Genomic DNA, 18,758 nt, shown 5'->3' on the forward strand with positions numbered 1-18,758 from the left:
ACTAATATCTCACATATAAATAAGATAAAGAATGGTGAAGTAAAATAAAGGACATTTATAGTCTCATGAAAGGATGCCAAACATTGATTAGTCATGTCAAGATCCAAACCATAACTTCCTTAAGATCAAATAGGACTTTCATTGGGACGTAATATAGGGTAAAGAGGAGGAATTTAGAACAAAAGGTATATGTAAAAACAAAAAGTGTTCCCAAGAATAATTAGAGAGACAACTTCTTTTGAGCATATGACAATTGATTTATCCTCTCAAGTTTCTTGAATATTGCACTTTCACTTTCTTTCTTTTTTCTTCAAAATTTCATCAACAAATTCATTCTCTATTTCTTCCTCTTTCACATTCCTATTTTATTTCAACATTTTTCTTTTTCTGTTTAAGACTTTTTTTTTTTTTTTTTGAGTGAGTCCTCCTTTTCTTCCAACTATTTCACCACAAATTTATCATAATAAGACAATTTGATTGCATTCATTCTTGGAACACTTTAGGAAAGGGTTTGAGAAAGAATGGCTAAAATAATAGGCTCAAATGGGTGACTAGCGGTAATGAATCAAGAAAGAAAATAATAAAGGCTCAAAATTAACAAAGATGGCCTAAAATCATCTCTTAAGGATTGGGATAGTTCTTCAAAATCCATGACTTTAACTTATTCAAGTATGGCATAAAATTGATGAATTCTTAGCATTCGACCAAATCAAAGAATAATGAGACTAAGTAACATCAAAGTTATGTGCTTCCAAATGAAAAATGAGATCAAAAGAAAATAACCCTCTAAAAAAATGAATGGCTCAAGAATTCGCTTGGGTTATAGTCTCTACATTTTATTTTCAAGATTTTCAAAGTCATCTCTATCTCTCAACCAATAAACATGTTCATGTGGCTAAAGTGCATGTGCATGATAGTTGAGCATGAAAAATAGTGGAATTCTTTAGATAGAAGTAGCATAAAGAACTTTAACTTAAAACTCTTGCTAAAGCAACACTTTTTTTTTTCTTTTTTTGAAAATTGGACTATAAAAACAATAACAAAAATCACTAAAAATAACCCAAAAAAAAATTAACATAAAATAAAAACAAATGCAAATCATCTCAAGTTCCTCCTGCCAACCTATAACTTACATTGTCCTCAATGATAACAAGGAAAAACAATAAAGAGTAAAGATTACAGAGAGCACCTTGAAGAGATGAACATAAATGAACAAAACAAAACTTTAACACCTGCAAAAGGGATTAGAAAACAAAATAACAAAAATAATAAAAAGAAAAAAAAAATCTAAAATAAGACACAAACACTAATGCTAATTGCTTGGCAAGTCTTGATAAATGGGATCCTCCAAATTAATGGATTCCTCCTCTTGTGAAAAATTCTCAAGAAATGGCTTAAGACGTTGTCCATTCACCTTGAATATGTTACCATTCTTAGGATTTTCAATTTCTATGGCAACGTGGGGGAAAACATTTTTAACAATGAAAGGTCCAGTCCATCTAGATCTCAATTTTTTGGGGAAAAAATGTAACCTAGAATTATATAAAAGAACTTTTTGAGATGGTTCAAAAGATTTCCTTAAAATTTGTTTGTCATGAAAAACTTTCATTCTTTCTTTAGAAATCCTAGAATTCTCATATGCATCACGCCGAATTTCTTCCAACTCATTCAATTGCAATTTTCTCAATGAACTAGTCTTGTCTAAGTTAAAGTTAAACATCTTTGTTGCTCAATATGATTTATGTTCCAATTCCATAAGCAAGTGACAAGCTTTACCATAAACAAGTCTATAGGGAGACATACCAAGAATATTTTTATAGGCAGTGCGATATGCCCAAAGTACATTATTCAACCTCAAAGACCAATCTTTACGATTTGGGTTAACTGTCTTCTCCAAAATTTGTTTAATCTCCCTATTGGCAAGCTCAACATGTCCACTTGTTTGTGGGTGATATGGGGTGGCTACCTTGTGTGTTATGCAATATTTTCTCATTAATGCCTCAAAAGGTCGGTTGCAAAAGTGCAAGCCCCCATCACTAATAATTGCCCTAGGGATGCCAAACCTTGACAAAACATTTTCCTTTAAAAATTTCAAAACAATTATGTGATCATTCTTTTTGCAAGGAATAGCCTCAACCCATTTTGAAACATAATCTACAGCCACTAGAATGTAAAGATATCCAAAAGAATGAGGGAATAGACCCATGAAATCTATGCCCCAATAATAAAAAATTTCAACAACTAAAATTGGGTTTAAAGGCATCATATTTCTACGAGTTATTCCTCCAACCTTTTGACAAGACTCATAAGATTTGCAAAGATGATGAGTGTCTTTAAACATATTAGGCCAATAAAAACCACATTGCAAAATCTTCGCAACAGTTTTCCTTGAAGAAAAGTGGCCACCACAAGCTTCATTATGACACAAGGAGATGACACTAAATATTTCATTATCAGGGACACATCTCCTAATGATTTGATTTGGATAGTACTTAAATAAATAAGGATCATCATAGAAAAAATTGCGTACCTCAACCATGAAGTGTTTCTTATCTTGAGCACTCCAGTGAGATGGTGTTTGGCCTATGATAAGAAAATTGACTATATTAGCATACCAAGGCAAAGTAGAGATGGAAAACAATTGTTCATTATGGAATGAATCCCTAATGGGCAATGCATCCATGGATTCATTAAAAGTGAAGCGCGACAGATGGTCTACCACCACATTTTCTACTCCATTTTTATCTTTGATGGCGATATTAAATTCTTGTAGTAGAAGAATCCATCTAATCAACCTTGGCTTTGCATCCTTCTTTGAAAGAAGATATTTTAAAGCTGCATGGTCAGTGAAAACAACAACAATAGAACCAAGAATATATGAACAGAATTTATCTAAGGCAAATACCACAGCAAGCAACTCTTTTTCAGTTGTAGAATAATTCATTTGAGCTTTATTCAAAGTCTTACTTGCAGAATAAATTACATGAGATTTTTTATCCTTTCTTCGCCCTAAAACAGCTCCAATCGCATAATCACTTGCGTCACACATAATTTCAAAAGGTAAAGTCCAATTTGGTGGTTGCATGATAGGTGTAGTGGTAAGCATGCCTTTCAGCTTATCAAAAGCTTCTTGGCAAGCTTGGGTCCATTCAAAGGGAGTGTCATTTGTTAGGAGGTTACACATAGGTCTAGATATGAAACTAAAGTCTTTTATGAACCTCCTATAAAATCCAACATGTCCTAGGAATGATCTCACATCTTTAACAGTCTTAGGTGTAGGCAAATTAGCAATCAACTCAATTTTTGCTTTATCCACCTTTATGCCTTTTGAAGAAACAATGTGGCCTAATACAATCCCTTTTGTGACCATGAAATGACACTTTTCCCAATTTAATAGTAAATTTTTTTCTTCACACCTAGTTAAGACTTTTTGCAAAATTGAAAGGCATTCATCAAAAGAGTCACCAACCATAGAAAAATCGTCCATGAAAACCTCTAAATAATGCTCAACCATGTCACTAAAAATACTTAGCATGCATCTTTGAAAAGTGGCAGGTGCATTATATAAACCAAATGGCATCCTCCTAAATGCAAAGGTACCAAAAGGACAAGTAAATGTGGTTTTCTCTTGATCTTCAAGTGCAATTTCAATTTGATAGTACCCAGAATTCCCATCTAAAAAGCAATAGTACTCATGACCTGCTACTTTCTCTAAAACTTAATCCAAGAAAGGTAAAGGGAAGTGATCTTTCCTAGTGACTGCATTCAATTTTCTATAATCAATACACATGTGCCAACCTGTGGTGACACGAGTTGGAATTAACTCATTATTCTCATTTTTTACCACAATTATTCTAGATTTCTTAGGCACCACTTGAGTAGGACTTACCCATTTACTATCAGCGATGGGGTATATGATACCCACATCTAACAATTTGAGCACTTCAGTCTTAACTATCTCTTTCATTGTAGGCTTCAATCTACATTGCATCTCCCTAGATGGTTTATCATTGTCCTCTAAATAAATCTTGTGAGTACAAACCAATGGGCTAATTCCTTTAATGTCAGCTATGTTCCATCCTATGGCACTCTTATGTTTTCTCAAAACATTTAATAACTTACCTTCTTGCGAAGAGTCAAGTTTAGAAGATATTACCATAGGAAAAGTCTCATCGATTCCTAGAAAAGCATACTTGAGCTCAATAGGCAAGGGCTTCAATCCCAATTTCGGTACTTGCTCACTAGATGGCAACAACGTTATCTCACAAGGTGGCAACTCCTCATATTTCAATTTCCAATTGCTTGCTTCCAATTCCTGTGCAAATTCCAAAAGACAGTGAATGTATGCAATTTCGGAATTCTCATAAAAAATAAAATCACATGAATTGACTAGACAAGCTTCTAATGGATCTGAAAAACATGTTTTGTTGAATTGTTCTTAAACAAGTGTTTCGATTAAGTCAACTTCATGCACAATCCTCTTCATCCTTAGGTTGCTCACAAGTATTAAAAATATTAAGTTCAAGGATTATAAGGTTGAATTTATTCAACCATCTAATTGGCTTTATTCCGTGCCAAATTTGCTTGTAATTCAGCATTTAGTAACCCTGTATTTAGGTGGGATTGTTGTAAGGGTAGTGAGTGAGATAGTGTGAAGATTGCTCAAGAGTGTGCAAGAAAACAGAGTGTCGCGGCTGGGACTCGCGGGTGGACTCGCGGCTTCAACTCGCCAGAAGATGCACACGTGCCAAGCATGCTGGAAGATGAACAGTCATGCTAGCTGGAGCACTACAGGACAAAATAGGACAACTGGCCATACGGTTAACTCGCGACTGGAACTCGCGACTTAGTCAAGCCGCGAGGTCAAGCCGCGAGTCACCCCTGTTTTGGAAAAACCTGACGTTTCGCATTCCTCTTCACTCCAGTATAAATACCCTTTTAACCCACGATTGAAAGAGAGCTTCCAGAGAGAATTTTGAGAGAGAAACCCTAAAGAAAAACCAGATTGTTTCACCCACAATCTCTACCTTAGAGTATCATCAAAATCCCTCACTCTCTTCCTCTCCATTGTCAAATCCTTGAGAGGCTTTATACCAAACCTGGTTCTCACCATTATCATCTCTGTGAGACAGTCGTTTGGAGTTCTGGGAAGCAGTTAGGAAGGAGCCAATATTCATTGGTTGATGCTACGGTGTAGTAGCGGAATCCGGAAAGCTAGAAAAGAAAAAGGTTCGGCGCAACCTCGTTGGAGCAAGAAGCTTGGAGGGCTTAGGTGCATTGGGTAGATTAGGCTTGGAGGGTCTATTGCTGTCCTTGTATCCCAACTGTATTTTCTAGTGGATTGATTACCGCTTGGAGGGCGGCGGAGAGGTTTTTTGCCGAGGTCTTCGGTTTCCTCTTCGATAACATATCTGGTGTTATCCCTGTGTTTGCATCTTCTTTCCTCTCTATCTCTGCCTTTACATTATCTGCTGTGGTTTATTTTGTTGTGGCTTAGATAGTTGTTTAATCAATTCCATATTATAGCATATGTTAAGTTTCCGCACACTAGTTGTTTGACATATTACTTGGGTTGGTTAAGTTGGTTTTTGGGGGTCTAAACGTTCAAAAGTGTTTTTGTACACGTTTTTTGAACTTTCAATTGGTATCAGAGCGGGTACACAGCTGTTTGGTTTCATTACCATTTGTGTGATCCTTGACTCCCTTTTTGAGATGGATAGGTCTCAATCCCTTAATGCACCTCCATATTTTGATGGAAGTAATTATGCGTTTTGGAAGGTTCGTATGAGAGCTTTTCTATGCTCTATTGATGAATCCGTGTGGGATGCTGTTGAGATAGGTTGGACCAAACCTGAGGCAGCCAAATCCACATGGGATAAGGCAGCACTTGCTGCATCTAATGCTAACAGTAAAGCACTAAATGCTATTTTCTGTGGTGTGTCTCCAGATGAATTTCACAGGATTTCTCACATTACCATTGCCAAAGATGCATGGGAGATTCTGGAAACAACTTATGAAGGCACGAAGAAAGTAAAAGATACCAAGTTACAAATGCTGACCACTCGGTTTGAGGAGCTCAAGATGAGTGAGGATGAGTCTTTCGACTCTTTCTATGGGAAGTTAAATGAAGTGGTTGTCAGTAAGTTTAACTTGGGGGAGAAGATGGAGGACTCAAAGATTGTGAGGAAGATCCTTCGATCATTGCCGGAAAGTTTTCGTGCTAAGGTGACAGCCATTGAAGAGAGCAAGGATCTTGACGACATCAAGGTGCAGGAGCTGGTTGGTTCTCTACAGACCTATGAGATGTCGCTGCCAAATCAACGGAAGGGTAAATCCCTTGCTCTCAAGACCACTAATGAGAAGGTGGAAGATCAAGGCTCATCGGGAGAAGATATGGTGGACAAAGATGTAGCCTATCTTGTTAAAAATTTCAGAAAGTTTTTGAAATTCAAAAACAATGGAAAATTTGATGATAAGAGAAAATTCCAAAATTCTGGAAGGGATAAGAGGGATTTCAACAGGAAAGATGGAAAAGAATCCCCATCCACACAAGGTGTCACTTGTTTTGAATGCAACGGGCATGGACACTTTAAGAGGGAATGTCCGAATTATTTGAAGTCGAAAGGCAAGGTGTATGCCACGACCCTGAGTGACTCAGATTCGTCTGACTCAGAATCTGAAGAAAGCTGTGATGGAGAAGGGAACTACTCAGCTTTCATGACTATTGCTCATATTGAGTCTTCGGATGAATTGAATTTGCTTGTTCAAGACCTTGGAGAACATAGTGAGGATGACTCACTAGGAATTGTTGAAGAATCAGAAGCTGAAGAAGAAGAAAGCACAGCTACTCTTCAAGAAAATTACAACTCACTTTTGGAGAAATCTGGTGAATACACAAGGGTGGCCAAGGCTGCTGTGAGAAAGATGAAGAAGGCTGAGGAGGACTACAAAAGTCTCTTAATCCGGTATAGGGAGGCTAAATGCGAGATTGAAACTTTGAATGGTGAGCTCTCCGAAGCTTACACTAAAGTGAGATTTCTTGAAAGTGAGGTTGTTCAAGCAAATGCAAAAATAGAGAGGGTCACCACCAAGAAGCTTGACGATGTTATATCTTCTCAAAAGAGCTTCTCAGACAAATCCGGACTGGGATATACCGGAGGAAGTAGTTCAACTGGAAAGGTCACCAAAGAAGTGAAGTTTGTCAAAGCCAAAGATCCAGTTGTAGCTGACCCTACTGGTGTGAAGCTCGAGGTGGAGGAGAAGAAGAATGTGGTGGACCAACGGATGCTGAATCATCGTAATCAATATGTGGGCAGGTCTGAGTCTCGTGCCAAGTCACGTCCACGACCACAAAGAGGTCCTAAAGGAATGTATGTGTGCCATTATTGCGGACTTCAAGGGCACACTCGACCAAATTGCCAAAAGCTGAGAGCAAAGAACAGTGCAACTCCTCAAAGGTTAGGAGGACCAAGAGTTGATAGGAGAACTTGGGCAGGTGATCAACCTAGAGAGCAACATGGAGATCCCGGAATGATGAACGTGATGAAGATGATTGGTGCATTCACCAACTGCTTGGAAAGCTTCTCACGAAGGTTTGAAAGCCCTAACTCCCGTACCCAATCCTTTAAGGAAATCACCCCAAACGCAAGTGACGTGTGGGTGAAAAGGGGTACTCATGCATAAGCATTACAACATGTCCATGCATTAATACTTCCTATGCTTTGTGACTATGTTTGTTTGGTATGCTTGTTGTTTTTGATTTTGGTTGTTTGCTTGATTATTCTTCTTGTGTATATCTCTTAATTGTGTTTTATCAATCTTTTTGTTTCTTGAGTCAAAAATCCAAAAATTACATAAAAATTTGAAAATCAAAAAGCTTGATTGACTTTGTTGAGTTTTTGTCTTAAAACTCGTTTTGCCTTGTACCTTTGTGCTAATGGCTTTGTGCATTTTCGAGCATTGCTTGTTTTCATGCACTCATATCACTATGGGAAAAATCTTGAAATCTATGTGATTGTTGTAAATAGATCTTCAAACTTGTCATGAATGATTAGTGAATGGTTATGTTGATCTTGAAACATGCATAGACTTGTGTCTATATCTCTTCCCACTTTTTATTTTTTTTGCTAAAAAGAGCTCACCAAATGTAAATCTCCAAATGAAAAGAGATATTGAGCTGCAAAAGCCTGTTGCACATTCTAGTATTTGACTAGGAAAAAGGGTAAGCGACCTTATATTAAAAGTGAAATTTCTTTCAAAAAGGCCAAAGGCCTGTTCTTCAAAGAGAAATGTTACATATCCCTCTCACAATGAGAGATGATTGCCTCAAAAGATCAAATGTTGAGGCTGAAAGTGGAGTCAAATGAAAAACTCCAAGTTATGATTATCAAGTTATGTGGGAGGTCATATATTCATATTTCTATAATTGAGATTGGTCACATGATCTAGTGCTAATTGTGTATGCCTTGGTTGAATTGATCATTGAAGTTTCACATTAGACAAAGGACTATTTCATTGTTGATATCCACACACAACACACAAGTTTATGATTCGATAAATGCCATATTCATTTGTGTGATTGTACTTGATAAAATGTGTTTTCACATGCTCAATCTTTGTTAATTCAAGCATAAAAAGATTTTTGAGTGTTTTAGGTGTTTTTGGAAAGTGTTTTGCTGGAAAAATCTGAAAATTTCAAAAGTTCAGTTTTGCCCTGTTTTGGCGGCTCAGTCGCGGGTATGTCAAGTCGCGTGCCTAAGTCGCATCTTCGCTGGTCAGTTTTGGCGACTTGTTCGCGAGTGGAAGGTCCAGTCGCGAGATTCACTCAGAGATTTTCGCGGCTCAGCTCGCGACTCACTCGCGGGTAGACCTTCCAGTCGCGAAAAACACTTAGAAAAATTTTTCAAAATTTTGTTCTTATGTGCTTTGGCGGCTTGAGCTGGCGACTGTGTGGCGACTTAATCCAGTCGCGAAAATCGCGTGTTTTACAGAAACAGGAGCAGTTTTTAAACCTCTTTCAGTTTTCCCTCGAACTTTTGTAACTGTTCATTTTCTTTTAAAACTGCTGTTTCCTCCCAAAACTCTTCGTGAATCCATTTTTCAAACCATTTTGGTGCTTCGTTTCTTCTCCAAATCATCAAGAAAAGGTATGGGTTTTGTCTTCTCAATCTCATTTTCTTTTTCCTGCATATTTCTGTTGCTGTTTGGACTGGTATTGTATTCGTTATACTTATCTCTATGTGTAATGGGTATGGAGTGTCTTGTTTGATATTGTTCTCACCTGTTTTCATGCTGAGCAATCACAATGTGTTTTTCATTGTTCTGATTTTTGCTTATTATTGAATCTGAGAATCTTTTCTGAAATGGGTTTGATGTCTATGTGACTTACTCATTACACTTGCCTGAATATTGATGTTGGTTTTTGGTTTTGGTTACTGAGTTGATATGATAACATAATGTGTGTTTCTCAACCACGTGCTCCAGTGTGGATGTTTGGTTTCTTCATGATTGAAATATTTTCCCCATGTTCATGTCTCTGATGGAGTGATTTATGTTATCTGCTCAAAATGTTCAAATGATGTTTCTTAGTGCATATCATGGTCATGTTAACCTGTCTAAATGACAGTTATGATGTCTTTCTTTGTCTTGGTGCACTTTTACCAAGTCTGATGCACGTATTAGTTTGTGCTTCTGTGTATTGTTGGAAGGTTTGGTTGGGTCTGCACTATATTCAGTCTGGGTTTTTATATTGAAATATTGTTTATACTGAATCTTGTTGACAATCTTTGGTGGGGTATTGTTGCTTGGTTCTTTTCTTTTGGCCTGTTCTTTTGCAGATGTCTCGTCGATCTTCCAGGGGTAAAGACATTGTTGCTGACGAACCAGCAACCCCAGTTGCTAAAAGGACTCGTCTATCATCTCAGGCATCTCAAGATCCTAATGAGGATAGATTCAGAGTTCCCCTGAACTCACACGCCTACTCAAATGTGTTTGACAAGTCAACAACTATAGTGGAGCGGGTAGTAGAGTTCAACACCTTAGGGACTACTTTCATCCCTCGAATCTTTGAGAAACGAGACTGGGCAAACTTGTTCGGAAACTTTGATGATCCAATGGATGAGCTGGTCAAAGAATGCTTTTCCAATGCATCTGATCTTGGACCTGTCCTCGTTTTCTGGGTCAGAGGAACAGAGTTTAGTGTTACCCCAGACTCCATCGCAGATCTTCTCGGCATCACCAGACCTCAGAATGTGAATTTAACTCCCTATGATGAACGAAATCCAGAGGTTGGGGAAATTCTACAAATCCTAGGACACGATCATGAGGTGTCTAGTGCAGGAACTTCCATCAGCACCGCAAAGTTTGCACCTGAGTTGACCACACTGAAGTTGATCATGTTCACCAATCTCTACCCACTGTCCAACACTACATTCATCAATCTTGGGAGAGCTATATTTCTGCGTGATCTCATTACCGGAGCCCCCATTGATATATGTGCTCACATCTACTACAACTTGAGGAAGACCGCGTGTCGATCTACAGCTCGAGGAATCATTCCATTTTGCAGTCTCGTCATGAAGCTCATCCTTAGTGCAGGCATTACTCCTCCTGCAGATGGTAAAATGTTGACTCGTCAACGTCCCATTTCTTTGTTCACTCTTCAAGCGAGCAGAAGTCACTCCTCCAAATCACCAAGAAGTGCTCACATCTCTCCGGTTCCTTCATTTGCCCCTGACTCAGAGACACCTGCACATACCACATCTGCATCTCGTGATGTTCCTGAAGCTTCACCGGCTGGTATTCCGCAAGCACAAACTGCTTCTCATACTGACAGAGTTGGCAGTGTTCTTGAGCATATTCAGAAACGCGTTGATGAGCTTGTGGCACTTCTCTACTCCACAAACAACCATGTCCAAATGCGCCTCGAGACTATGGAGAATCAGCTAGATGAGATTCAACGAAAGTTGGACGAGAGTCTTTAGCTATTCGTGACAAAAAGGGGGAGAGCATTCAGTAAGGGGGAGAAAAGTTCAAAGGGAAGTGTGCATAGTGATAGGGGGAGTACACACATATTTTTTTTGTCTTATCTTCTAAACTTATGGTTCTTATGTTTTTGATACACTGTGTTTTGGTATATAACTGTTTCTAACTCTTTTCATATACTCTTGGTTTAAACTTTAATATATGTTTGATGATGTTATTCAGGTATTTGTTGTTTTGTACCCATATGCTTATGTAAGCTTTTAGGGTTATTGTTTTATGCATAGTTTGTAGGCTTTATGGTATGTACCATGCTTAAGTGCAGCCTTTATGCTATGTTGAAATCAGTACTTAATCTAAATGTTCTGCATTGTGATTGTTGTACTGTCACTCTTGTGCCCTTGTAGGATTGTTCCTAGATGCATATGCCTTGTGTGCTATGCATTGGTTGAGTGTTGAGCATACAAGTGTCTTGCCTTGTGCTTGTTAACTTGTATGTCCTTGTGTTCATTCCAAGTGTGAATGAGCACTGTGATCACTACCTTGTGGTGATTCACTTGGTTGATCAAGCCATGGTTTGTTTATTAACTCCATTTTTGCTTGATCTCATATTGCCTGCTTCATATGCATTTATAATTTTTTGCTTACAATGATCATGGTGTATTGTTGTGTTTCAGGAGTTTTTGTTCATATGATTCAAGTGCTTCACAGCTTCTAGAGTTAGGTGTGAGTGAGTTTTGATCAACTGTTCCCAACTCACATGTTAAGTCTAGAGTCTGTTTTAGGGTTTTGTCACGGAATAGCCAAAGGGGGAGATTGTAAGGTTGAATTTATTCAACCATCTAATTGGCTTTATTCCGTGCCAAATTTGCTTGTAATTCAGCATTTAGTAACCCTGTATTTAGGTGGGATTGTTGTAAGGGTAGTGAGTGAGATAGTGTGAAGATTGCTCAAGAGTGTGCAAGAAAACAGAGTGTCGCGGCTGGGACTCGCGGGTGGACTCGCGGCTTCAACCCGCCAGAAGATGCACACGTGCCAAGCATGCTGGAAGATGAACAGTCATGCTAGCTGGAGCACTACAGGACAAAACAGGACAACTGGCCATACGGTTAACTCGCGACTGGAACTCGCGACTTAGTCAAGCTGCGAGGTCAAGCCGCGAGTCACCCCTGTTTTGGAAAAACCTGACGTTTCGCATTCCTCTTCACTCCAGTATAAATACCCTTTTAACCCACGATTGAAAGAGAGCTTCCAGAGAGAATTTTGAGAGAGAAACCCTAAAGAAAAACCAGATTGTTTCACCCACAATCTCTACCTTAGAGTCTCATCAAAATCCCTCACTCTCTTCCTCTCCATTGTCAAATCCTTGAGAGGTTTTATACCAAACCTGGTTCTCACCATTATCATCTCTGTGAGACAGTCGTTTGGAGTTCTGGGAAGCAGTTAGGAAGGAGCCAATATTCATTGGTTGATGCTACGGTGTAGTAGCGGAATCCGGAAAGCTAGAAAAGAAAAAGGTTCGGCGCAACCTCGTTGGAGCAAGAAGCTTGGAGGGCTTAGGTGCATTGGGTAGATTAGGCTTGGAGGGTCTATTGCTGTCCTTGTATCCCAACTGTATTTTCTAGTGGATTGATTACCGCTTGGAGGGCGGCGGAGAGGTTTTTCGCCGAGGTCTTCGGTTTCCTCTTCGATAACATATCTGGTGTTATCCCTGTGTTTGCATCTTCTTTCCTCTCTATCTCTGCCTTTACATTATCTGCTGTGGTTTATTTTGTTGTGGCTTAGATAGTTGTTTAATCAATTCCATATTATAGCATATGTTAAGTTTCTGCACACTAGTTGTTTGACATATTGCTTGGGTTGGTTAAGTTGGTTTTTGGGGGTCTAAACGTTCAAAAGTGTTTTTGTACACGTTTTTTGAACTTTCAAGGATCATATTCCCAAAAGATAATTTTGAGACTCCACTTCTACAATTTATCAATGCATTAGAAGTTGCAAGAAATGGGCATCCTAAATCACAGATATTTGAGAATTAGCATTAGAAACAGGATGAATGTCCAAAATAATAAAGTCAACAGGAAAATAAAACTTGTCCACTTGAACCAAGACATCCTCAACAACACCCTTTGGAACAATCACAGATCGATCGGCAAGTTTTAAAATTATGGAAGTGGGTTTTAACTCGCTTAGACCTAATTGCTCATACACTGAATATGACAAAAGATTCACACTTGCCCCAAGATCAAGCAAAGCTTTCTCTATTTTTGAATTACCAATCACAAATGAAATAGTGGGACAACCTGGATCTTTTAACTTAGGAGGTCTATTGTTTTGAATGATTGCACTAACTTGTTCAGTAAAAAATGCCTTCTTATGTACATTAAGCTTACACTTAACAGTACATAAATCTTTCAAAAATTTAGCATATGATGGAATTTGCTTTATGGCATCCAAAAGGGGAATGTTCACTTTAACTTGCTTAAGCACTTCAAGGATGTCAAAATTTTGATTCACTTTTTGAGGTGGAATCAACCTTTGGGGAAAAGGAGCAGGGATAGGACACCTTTCAATTTCATTAGATTTAGGCTCAAGGACTTCATCACTACTCTTTATTTTGGAAGACTCATCATGTGTATTGCTTTTAGGAATATCTTTTTCAATGATTTTTCCACTACGAAGAGTAGTTACAGATTTAACTTGACTCACTTTATTTTTAGAGGAACTACAATTATCTACACAAAATTGACCTTGGGGGTTTGGTTGTGGTTGAGATAGAAACTTACCCTTTTCTATTGTGCTCATGGATGTGGTCAATTTAGTGAGAGTTCTCCTAATGTCATTTATGGCTTGTGAGTTCTGATTATTAATAGTGGATTGAGTCTGCATGAATTGTTGCAAAGTGTCCTCAAGACTCTTCTTTGGAGGGGGATTATAAGGAACAAAATTTGAAGAACAATGTGTAGGAGGTGCAACCACATTATCATTCCTCCAACTAAAATTTGGGTCATTCCTCCACCCTGAATTGTATGTCTCTGAATAGGGGGAAGGGTATGATTTTTTTACCATGTTCATAGCATTTGCTTGATCATGCAACACCTCTTTAAAAGCTGGAATTATAGGGTATTCATTGGTAGAGTGTTCCATGGTATCAAAAATTCTACAAACTTCATCAATTTTAGGCACAGTATTGATTCCATTGACCTCCCTTAATTCCATGACTTCAAGCTTCCTAGTTAAACTAGCCACCCTAGCACTAAGGTCATCATCTTCCCTAAGTTGGTATTTACCAACCCCAGAGGGGTTGGTGGATGCTCTAGACCTATCTGAGGTATCAGTGGTATCCCAAGATTGGGCATTCTCAGCTAAGAGATCAAAATAATCAAAAGCCTCATCAGGATTTTTATTCAAAAACTCTCCATTGCACATCATCTCTACAAATTGGCACATCTTTGAAGTTAAACTTTCATAGAAAAAAATAATTATACGCCAAGTTTCATAGCCATGATGTGGACAAGCATTAAGCAAATCTTTAAATCTTTCCCAACATTGATAAAATGTCTCATTATCTTTTTGTGAAAAATTCATTATTTGTCTTTTAAGTGCATTAGTCCTATGAATTGGAAAAAAATTCTTTAAAAACTGAGTTTGCATCTCTTGCAAAGTACCAATTGACCTAGGTCTTAAAGAATTAAGCCAAGTTTTTGCCCTGTCTGTAAGAGAAAAAGGGAACAACTTCAACCTAATGGTCTCTTCATTACATGATTGGTCATAGAAGGTAGAACATACCTCCTCAAATTCCTTAAAGTGTAGGTAAGGATTTTCAGAATCTAAGCCATGAAATTTAGGAAGTAATGAAATCATACCGGGCTTAAAATTAAAATTATTTGCATTAGTTAGAAAAATGATGCATGATGGTGCACTACTCCTAGTAGGTTGCAAATAATCCCTGAGAGTTCTAATGGGTTCGTGAGCATGGAAGTTTTCATTATTTAAATTATTCTCGTCACCATGATTACTCTCTAAGTCCGCCATGATATCAAGTGTATCAGAATGTGTGAAAGAATTAGATAAATTTCCAAACAAATTATTAGACTCAATTCTAACCAAGGGATTATCACTATCACGACAACAAACACGCATGCAAAAGTAAAGCAAGAAAGAAAAAGAAAAAGAAAACAAAACAAAATACCTTTAACAATAAAAAGAAGTAAAAATAAAAGGAAAACTCTAAAAGAAAACTAAACTACTTAAAAAGAAAAGAGTTGGAGAGATATTACCAAATATGTGAAGAAATTTAATGCCGAAAACCTCTTCAAACGAAGTGGAACGCTTCTCTAATTGCCTAATTTCCCGGCAATGGCGCCAAAAAGTTGCTGTGACTGAACTAATGCTCTCAAGTGCATGATTGTCACGAAGTAATAACTCCGTAAGTCCGAGGTCGAATCCATAAGAAAAGGGAATTGATTAGCAAACCACAAGAGAATAAAACTAAAATAATAAAGTTTAATTGAAGAGATTTTTGATGGTTTAGTAAAGTTAATCTAAATTGAGAGAAAATAACAATATATTAAGGCGCTAAGGTTTTGGGGATCCACACACAATACATCTATTGGTAGTCTTAACAATATTTATTTTATTATTCAACTAAAATTCATATGAAGGATGATCTTAGTCGGATGATTTAACAATAAGAACTCAAGAATTAATTGTTTAAGGTAATTTTATGAAATTGATTGATTTTAGGCAAAATAAAACTAGTGAATTAGTTCGCAGGGAATACTAAGCATTTAACATACCCGGAGTCTACGATAAATGAAAGAATTATACAGAACTAAACACTTTTCTAGATGAGTAAAACAATCAAAAATATAAAAATATAAGCATTAAAACCAATAAATAATTGTTAAGAACATACCAATAAACGGTTGGGTTTCACCCCTTTTCTTGGCCCATTTAACTTCATAATTCAGACTTCTGGTAAACTATAAAGTTGTAACCCTTTAAGTTAGCTTTCCATCCCAACTTGAATCATCTCGATTGGACATTTAAGCCAAAATTTATGCTCCAAATACTAACTGGTGTGCAAGCTGGAATCCTAATTCAAATTAGACTTGGATTTGGTGCAAATTTCTTTTGATTCCTTACTCCAATTGGACTTGAATTTAATTGGGTTGGTCTTATTTGACATCATCATGACCCTTGTAAAATTGAAGTCCATTAGATTTCTTCTTTGCACAAATCCACTTATTTAATTTTATTATCCTACAAAAGACAAATTCATACATTAAAATTCAATTAAGCACAAACTTGATTATTCAGCATTATTCCAAAACCAACTATAAAATGCATGAATTAACTCAAAATAAGTATGATAATACTTTCTAATAATGATATAAATATGCAAAATTAAGCTATTATCGTGTAGCCTCTTTTGTTGGGAATAATACAAAAAGTAATAAAGGAAGTACAAGGATAACACAAAACATAAACAGAAATAGATAACTTGGAGGCACAAAATTGTTATCCTTAAACAATATTTGCCCCCACACTCTTGTTGCTAAACGGTTATCGCAAACTTGTCCCTAGGATACAACCAAGTTGTTGGGTTTTACAGATAGCGATTTTGGAGAATAATCATAGGATTTTCTTGTATTTTTCAAGTGAACATAAGCCTCCATTTATACCCATAGGGTTATATTTCATCAAAAGACATGTATAGAGTGGTGCTGCAGAGTGTGCCTAAGCTGATGATGTGGGGGGGGGGGGGGGGTGTGTCGCTGATGGAGCATGCATGCTCAGTTAATGAAGGGTGTGCTTCCAGTGTAGTTTGGGTGTGTATAGGACTATGTTGCAGATAATGAGTGTATTGATTAGTTAGCACTGTATACTTGTATTGTAGGGTAGTGACACGTGTATTACTGTAGTGGTGATGTGGCAGATGTGTGTTAGATGATATAAGAGTTAGTTAGAATGATTAGCTATCAAGGTAGTTACACAGCTAGCATTGAGTTACTAGCTGAAAGTATTTGACTTGGGAATGGGTTGTAAAGGATCATCGAACAGTTTTGTTAATTGAATACTTCTTTTCTTTGCTACTTCTCTCTATTCCCTCTATCTCTATCTTTGTTCTCCTTTATCCCTGTTCTTGGAGGTTAGCTGTCCTCGAATTCAACTATCAATTCCCACATTCCTTGCATTTGGTATCAGAACTTGGCTTTCCTTGGCCATGGCAGAAACACGATCAAGCATTGCTACTACTCAGGAAGCCATTGCTTCAGTCAAGACTACGTTTGATCATTATGCTAAAGAAATTCAAGAAATGCGAACAATTCAAGAAGTGCACACACGAACTTTGAATGAGATGAATCAACAATTGGCAATTCTGGTATAGAGGCGTGGTGGTTTTGATCAAGGAGTATTGGCTCCATCTCCAACAAATGGTGAAACCAGATACGCCAATTCTTCATCTTTTGCTCTGTCTCGCCCTATGAGGTTGGAATTTCCAAAGTTTTTTGGGGAAGATCCTGCTAGTTGGGCTTACAAAGCCAACCAATATTTCAAGTATTACAGCACCTCAATTACAGAGAAGTTGATGCTTGCTTCATTTCACATGGAGGGTGAGGCTTTGATATGGTTTTAAGATAGTGAAGAAGCTGGTCTTTTTGTTGATTGGGAGTCATTGGTTCAAGCTTTGCACATCAGATTTAGTGCAACAACCTATGATGATCCTATAGAAACTCTCACTAGGCTAAGGCAGACTGCCTCAGTGGCCTTGTATAAGGCTCAATTTGACGTTTTGTCCAATAGTATTAAAGGCTTATCTGCTACTCATAAACTGAGTTGTTTCCTTAATGTATTAAGAGATGAAATAAGGTTGCCAGTGAGGATGCTCAATCCAAAATCATTGAATGAGGCTTTTGATTTGGCAAAAATACAAGAGAAATATAATTGGAGTTGTAAGAAGAATGCTAAGTTGGATCAGGGAAAGCCTTCTGTTCTAGGTGCTCCACCTAAAACTACTTTTTTGGAGTCTAAAGCTAGGCTGCCAATTAAAAGAATTTCTCTTGCTCAAATGGAAGAGAGGAAGAAGAAGGGTTTATGCTATAATTGTGATGAGAAATGGGGTCCTGGCCACAAATGCAAGAATGCAATGTTATTTCTTTTGGATTATGTGGAATTAGCTCAAGAAAACATCAACTCTGGGGTGCATATCACTGAATTGGAGGAGAACGGTGGTGTAGATCAGATTGGGTAGGACCAAGAGGGTGTTGAGATCACTCTTTGTGCATTGAGTGGTGCTTGCTCACTCCCAAGTGCAGGAGATCGTAACAATATAATTCTCGGAGTACCAAGGTCGAACCACAAGGAGCAGGATAGATTCAAAAACAATATAATTAAACAAAAATTTGGGTAAAGAAGAAAAATACTTTTGCTTGGTGATTGTTAACAACAATAATAATAAAAACTAATTTAAATCAATAATGTAAATACTAGGGCATCAGGGTGTTTCCCTATATCGATATGAAATTCTTTGTGATCTAAGAAAATATCTATTTCATAATTGATTGTTCTTATACAATTAAAAACTTATGATTCGGTTGAACTGAGACAATTCAAGAACGTATGATAACCTCGATTGATAATGCGGTTAGAAAAGTTTTCAGAAAAAACCCATTCATTTTAAAACTTGATTTCTATTTGAAATTATTAGAAATTCATCTAAAAAATAAGAAAAACATGATTGAACTTATTGAAAGTATGGAAAAACTAATACATCA

The 18,758-nt window shown here is 37.4% G+C and overlaps 1 non-coding gene and 1 pseudogene across 1 annotated transcript; one reads left to right on the top strand and one right to left on the bottom strand.

The window, feature by feature from the left end:
- Window positions 1-1,312: 1,312 nt before the first annotated feature.
- On the bottom strand, window positions 1,313-15,012 carry LOC126722107 (uncharacterized; annotated as a pseudogene).
- Window positions 14,477-14,583, top strand: LOC126724632 (small nucleolar RNA R71). Its single transcript, XR_007655070.1, has one exon. It is a non-coding gene; the product is annotated as a small nucleolar RNA R71 (small nucleolar RNA).
- Window positions 15,013-18,758: the final 3,746 nt, after the last annotated feature.

The sequence above is a fragment of the Quercus robur genome, chromosome 4 (assembly GCF_932294415.1).
Source record: "Quercus robur chromosome 4, dhQueRobu3.1, whole genome shotgun sequence".
Classification (NCBI taxonomy): domain Eukaryota; kingdom Viridiplantae; phylum Streptophyta; class Magnoliopsida; order Fagales; family Fagaceae; genus Quercus; species Quercus robur.